The following is a 6,475-nucleotide window of genomic DNA, read 5'->3' on the forward strand; positions in this document are numbered from 1 at the left end:
ACTTTTCACATCAATTAAGAGCATAAAGTTAGATCACCCTGGGAAGAGTATGCATCACAAGGTATGACTGGGAACGCCCTAGGGGCCATTGACTGATGTATAAGGAAGGACCCAGAAGCTGATCAGTGGCATGCTTTATTGATAAGATTGAAATCCTGACTGGGGAGCCAGGACTGTTTTACATACCAAACTATCAGCAAATGCATAGTTCCACCTTTTCCCCAGCTTCCTCTAATTCTCCCTTTCTTTTTTCACTTCCTCACATGATTAATGCTGTATGGTTAGTCTACCAACAAAAAGGCCAGGATCTTACTCTTCGGCAGCATCCTGCATTATGTAGCTGCTCCACGACTCTCGTTTGTCAGTGTGTTGTTGCCCGATGCAACAGGATCGGGCACAAGTGTTTTAGTGTAGTGGCAGTTAACTAGAGTCTTCCTATTTTCATATTACGCTCTTATGCTGTTTTATAGGTGCCGGGGCTTAATTTTTACTTATCCCAAATTGTGCCGCAGTACTACATAAAATTTACTTGATCGTGGACAATAGTTCCATGGAACTAGGCATTTATATTCAAAAGTCATTTAGGCTTAGAGATACCTTTTTTTTTCTTTTTGTATTATTTTTATTGAGGTAACAATGGTTTACAACACTATATATGATTTGGATGTATCAGATGTATGTTACAACACCAAACTTATCTCCATCATAGTCCATCTTAAATCACTATCCCCTTTGGTCCCCTCTTTCAACTCTTCCCTTCCGGCAAATTTAAATCTGTACTCAAATATCTAGGATTTGTTTTGCTCTTGATTTTCTGTTTCTTCATATATTTTACACCTATGAGTGAAATCATCCAATACTTAAGCCAGAGGAAGAAACATAGTTTGCTTGACATAATCCCCTCCAGTTCCAGTTATGTTGCTACCAATGGCAAAATTTCATCTTTTTATGATCACTAGTACTCCACTAAGTGTGTGTGTGTGTGTGTGTGTACATTTTCTTAGTCCATTCATGTCTTTGGGAACTTAGGTTATTTCTATACTTAGTTATTTTAAACAGTACTCGATCAACAACTGAATCTACATATCCCTTTTAATTAGAGTTGTTCTGTCTTTAAAGTTGATACCTTGGAGTGGGATTGCTAGGGTGTTTGCTAGGTCTATTTTTATTAATTTGAGAAATAACCATGCTTTATTCCCACAGACATTGGGGCAGTCTATATTCCAACTCACACTCTCTCCCTTTTCCCCACAGCCTCTCCAAACTTGTAGTTACTGATTTTGTTTTTTGACATGGGCAATTCTCACAGGAGTAAGGTCATAACTCACTGTGGTTTTGATTTGCATTTTTGATGACAAGTGATAATGAACTTTTTTCCAGTAAACTTATTGGCCATCCATATGTCTTTGTTAGAGAAACATTTATTTAGTTCTGTACATATTTAAGTTTTATTTTCTTTTTGAGCTTTATGAATTATTTGTAGATCTTGAATATTAGCCTCTTATGGATGTATATTATGAAAATACTTTCTCCTACTCACTGTCTTTTTATCTTAGTAATAGTTTCTTTCACTATGCAAAAAATTTTGGTATGTTATAATTCCATTTATTCTTGCTTTCATTTCTCTTGTTATTGGAGCTTAATTCCTCAGTGACATCACTGAAATAAAAGCTGTGGATTGTTTTGTCTATTTTCTTCCATGTATTCCATGGCTTCAGTTCTACATTCACATTTTTAATTCATTTGGAGTTAATTTTTGTATATGGTGTAAAGTCATGGTCTAGTTTCACTCTTTTGTATGTGACTATCCAATTTTCCCAACAGTTTGTTAAAGAGAATTTCTCCTTTTTCAGAGTAAAATTCTTTACTCAGAGAAGGCTCTTTTCTTTCTGTAGCTTAAGTGAACATACCAATAAGGTTTCTTTTAAGTCTTGATTGAAACGAATTTGTAGTTAAACTCCTTCACCTGACTCTTGTTCCAGTAGCTCACATGACCAGGCACACAAGTTTAATTTATTTAACTTGGCTATATTTTTATCGCAAGTGCTTGGAGAATAATATGCAAATATCCTTTACAGAGGGTGGATCTTTAATCATGCTCTTACTATTACCTCTGCACCATGGAAAGAACTAGCAACCTTGAAAGGATTCAAAGCTTTTTATGACAGTAACCACAAAGCCTTGAGTCTATCAGTTTCCCTATCTGGCTTTTGCTTTTTCCACTACTTTCACTAAAAGTAATTGAAAAGCTTCTTGCCATCCCAAAATATATTACTTTGGTATATTATTGATTATTTTGAACTGAAGACACTTGAAAAACCACAAATTCAGGAGAAACTTTCTTTCTCTGAACTTCCCTTAGCTGCCTAAAGATCCTCCAAAGGAACTCCATTCTCATACATCCACGCCCCAGAAGTTTCATCAACCAGGAAAAATTGAATCATGACAAGAGAGAGACGAAAAGTTGACATCATACCCAGACACAATATGTCACATATTATTATATCTTCTATCCTTTTTTAAAAAATGTTTTACATTCACCAATTTTTAAAAAGATTTATTTATTTATGCACACAGAACTGAGGTATAGGCCAGAGGTGCAGGGGCAGTGAGAGGACTCACCAGAGTGGGGAGCAGAACAGGCAGATCAACAAAATACACTGCTGAGGGGAGCAGCGCACAAGACGAGAGAGGTCTGCCACAATATGTGGATCACTTCCAGGGGCAAAGGATGGAACTTGCCCTGAAGTGGCTGCCGCTAGCTTGTAGTGCTGCATCCTAACCCCTTGCACCCCTAGGGAGGGCCATATATCTCCTACTCTTTTTAAGGGCCCCTTCACCCCTTGATATTTTCTAAAAATTACTTCTGTTGTGCTAAATGATACATATACCCCCATTCCTTTAAGATGTGTTTATATATAAACTCTCAAATCTCGCTGCTTTTTTTTGTGAATTCAATTTTTATCCTTGTGAAATCTCATGCATATAATATTAAAAAAATACTCAATTTGTAAAATACAAAAAAATCACATTGTGTACTTTTTCTCTTGTTAATCTGTCTGTTTCAGTTTATGTCATAGAGCCAGTGATGGAAACTAGGCAGATAGAAATCTTTCCTCCCTACTTTTTGATTATACTATGCCATCCCATTTAGTCCAGGTGTAGCTTATTGTTAGTGGGAAATGATGTCCTGAAGGAACTCAGCAGAGTTTTGTGGACTCCACCCCCTACTCCACTTTACTAGACTCCACCCCCTACTCCAGTTATTGAAACTACAACTCCCAGCAATATCATGGAGAGAACTGTGAGGACCCAAGGGTGGAGCTAAGCAGGCATTCTGGGATTTCTGGGGGTATATAAGGGAGCCATATGAGAGGCTGTCTCTCTCTCTGAACTGTGTGGCTGGTGGCTGGTTGTTTGGCTCTCCATGAGCTTTCAGTGTGTTGGAGTTCCAAGTCAGTGGAGTTGGTAGGATGTTCTAATTATCTTGTATCTCTCTCTCTCTCTTTCCCTGGGTTGTAACTTTTCCTTTCCCCTTTGTAAATAAACCCACTATTGTCCCCTTTTTGTGGGCCTGCAGTACAACTGAATTTAAAACACGTGGTGAGGACCCAAAGACAGGCACCCAGTTCACATTGGGTTGCCTTGTAACAGTTTATCATCATTTTCAGCTGCTTCTAGGATATATTTACATTCAGATGTTCCCATTTCCCTTTCTTCAAAATGAATGTATACAGAACCAAACTTTTATTTCTTCTTGCTTCTTTAAAGTCAGCTTCTCCTTCCCATTTTAATATTATTCAAATGGTTAGATTTCCTTAAAGATAATGACCTGACCTGGAGACAGAAAAGGGTCTAGATACTTTCTTTTACTGAGGCAACCAGCTTCTTTAAAACAGAAGTTATTCTTTATGACTTGTGTCTCCCTAAAATGTTTAGTAAATTTCTCTCAATGAATATGTATTGATTTTTGACAGATAGATTGAAATGTTGTGCTCTACTTTCCAAAGGGCATCAGCTGTTAGCTAAAAATTGGAGATAAAATGTACAGCCTACTCATTTCTTCTTCTCCCAAAACAATCCCAAGTGCTTGGCTAACTAGGTAGAAGTGGAAGGGTTTCTGGTCTCTAATTGTCAATTTTGGTCCAATCTGACTTTACCAAACTTGTGATGTGGATAAAGATAAAACTGGACTATCGTTTATTAATCTAACTTAGTGGAAAACTGAATTTACTCAGGCAGTGGAAAGACAAGCGGTACTTAGGAATGGTGAGGTCAGGTAAAACTTGTAATCTCACAGGCAGTCCCAGGCATGGACCTCAGTCCGATATCACAGCCTGGGCCCAGACCTAAGGCAGAGGGCTACTTTTATACATATTTGTCTCAACATTGGTTACACAGATAATATTGGTTTACAACCGACAAACCAATGATGGAGAGCAAAGTTGTTTCTCACAGGAAGGGAAGCAGAACGCAGTGGTAGAGGAGGCAACCCTCAGGAGATTACTCCAAGGAGATAGACTCATTTGACTGTTATTTGACTCTCTAAAAAGTGAGTTTATTCAGAGTGTGCAGCCTGCATTGGAATGTTAATTGCATCAGGCTTGAAAGCATCCATCTCCTGGGATCTTTATTATTATATTTTTTTGTTCGATAGTATTTTTCCTATCATAACTTCAACTGGTTTATTGGATTAAAAAATGATTAATTTTTTCTTTAGAGTTTTCTTGCTTTTCAGCATTTCTTTTTCAAAACCTAGAGTTAGCAATTAAATGTGATTTCTTAGCAATGTACTTAATTGAACTTAGACTTTTGTTCTTCAGCTGCCACTGCCATTCCTCTGAGGACTGTGAAACTATTATATCAAAAATCACTTTGCTCATGTTGCCTGACTGTGTAGGGTCCTGTCATGCTTCCTAGCCAGTCTCACAATGTGCCCCTGCTAAAAAGGAGACAGTTATTTAAAGCTGGTACTCTTCTGAGAGTGTCAATCTCCCTTGTGTCAAGCTTCTCAACCAGCTCTAATTCGTGTTATCAAATGGTGTCTCATCTATTGGAAAGAGAACTTGTTCAGTATATGAATTTTTGAAGGGAAAGACAGTTGTTTAGATATCTATGTCAAGTCACTTTGCATATTTAACTGAGCATGTCATATGGTTTTTTTGTGATTCAACATAGGCACAACTATGGCTGGGCAGTTTCTTCACCCCTACCTGCGTTCTGGGCTTGGAGTACAGGCTTGTAGAATAATGGACTTGTCAGAAAAACTGACCAATAACAAAAGATAGATGCCAAGATTGGCTGTGTCCTTAGAACTTCTGCTTAAACAGAGGGTATTTCTATTAGAAATGGGTCCAACTGAATCTGTGGAACAGGAATTGACAGGACATGTTGTTTAAACATTGTATTCTTACCAAGAGATAGAGCTCATCCAGAGAGACAGTTCTGATGAGGGACAGGGTCAGAATCTTGAAGAGAAAGAGAAAGGCACCAGTGTAACCTGTACAGATGATCCCTGAAAACAGGTGCATTGCCTGCTGCTAACAGCATGGCAAATGTGTAAAGTTATGTTGAAACAAAGTCTCACTGTAGACTGAAAGTTCCAGGGGACAACAAATAAAGTTTTTCAAGGCCACATACCTGATTCACCCCAGATAACTGCTTAATTTAAAAGTCTCCTGTTTCTGTACCCCAGTTGGCTTTAAAGTGATAATGTACCCCTGCTTTAGGCAATAAGTATACTGTTGCCTAATTGCCCAGAGTTCAGACTTTGGAGAAGGATCCCTCCTCAGTCCCCAGCATTGATAAAGAATTTCCCTCCTCCTGTTTGAGTGCTGCCTGGTTTCCACATGGAAATTCTGTCATAACACTAACTTGCTTGCTGTACTTAAGACTATTCTTTAAGGCTTGTTCTGAGTCTGCCAGAAAATAGTGGAAATTATTTGAATTTAAGTTAAGAAGCCAAAGCAAATGTGGAGGATGAGAGACTTCCAAGTTGGTTCCACCAATGCAGTCATTTCCTAGTTGGTAATTTACTGGTTATCTTCCACAACTAGGAAATTGGCAGACTTAGCTACAGTCTCATTGCATCACCAAAATTATTTTTTTTAAGATGTATTTATTTATGCATACAGAACTGGGCTTACAGGCCAGAGGTGCAAGGGTGGTAAGCAAATCTGTTACAGGACAGGGAAAGGGGGGCACCCCTGAAGCCCCCAAACCTGCCTGCTCTAAGTGGGTCCTGCCATCCACCACGTCAAGACAAAACATATAAAACTTTAATGAAAAGGGACTTTCATACAGTGAATATACAATACAGAAGACAAAGAATGTAATGTCTAAAGCAAAAAGTCAATCCAAAAGGGATTGGCCCAAAGCAAGGCCTGAAAGCCCTCCACAAGACTAAAGCATCTTCTGGCCAGGACCCATGGAAAAGGGTCAGAAATGGCCAGACAAATCTGGGAGGAAAAGAGCA

This window comes from Condylura cristata, unplaced genomic scaffold, assembly GCF_000260355.1.
Source record: "Condylura cristata isolate star-nosed mole 26May11 unplaced genomic scaffold, ConCri1.0 scaffold00005, whole genome shotgun sequence".
In the NCBI taxonomy this organism is placed as follows: Eukaryota; Metazoa; Chordata; class Mammalia; order Eulipotyphla; family Talpidae; genus Condylura; species Condylura cristata.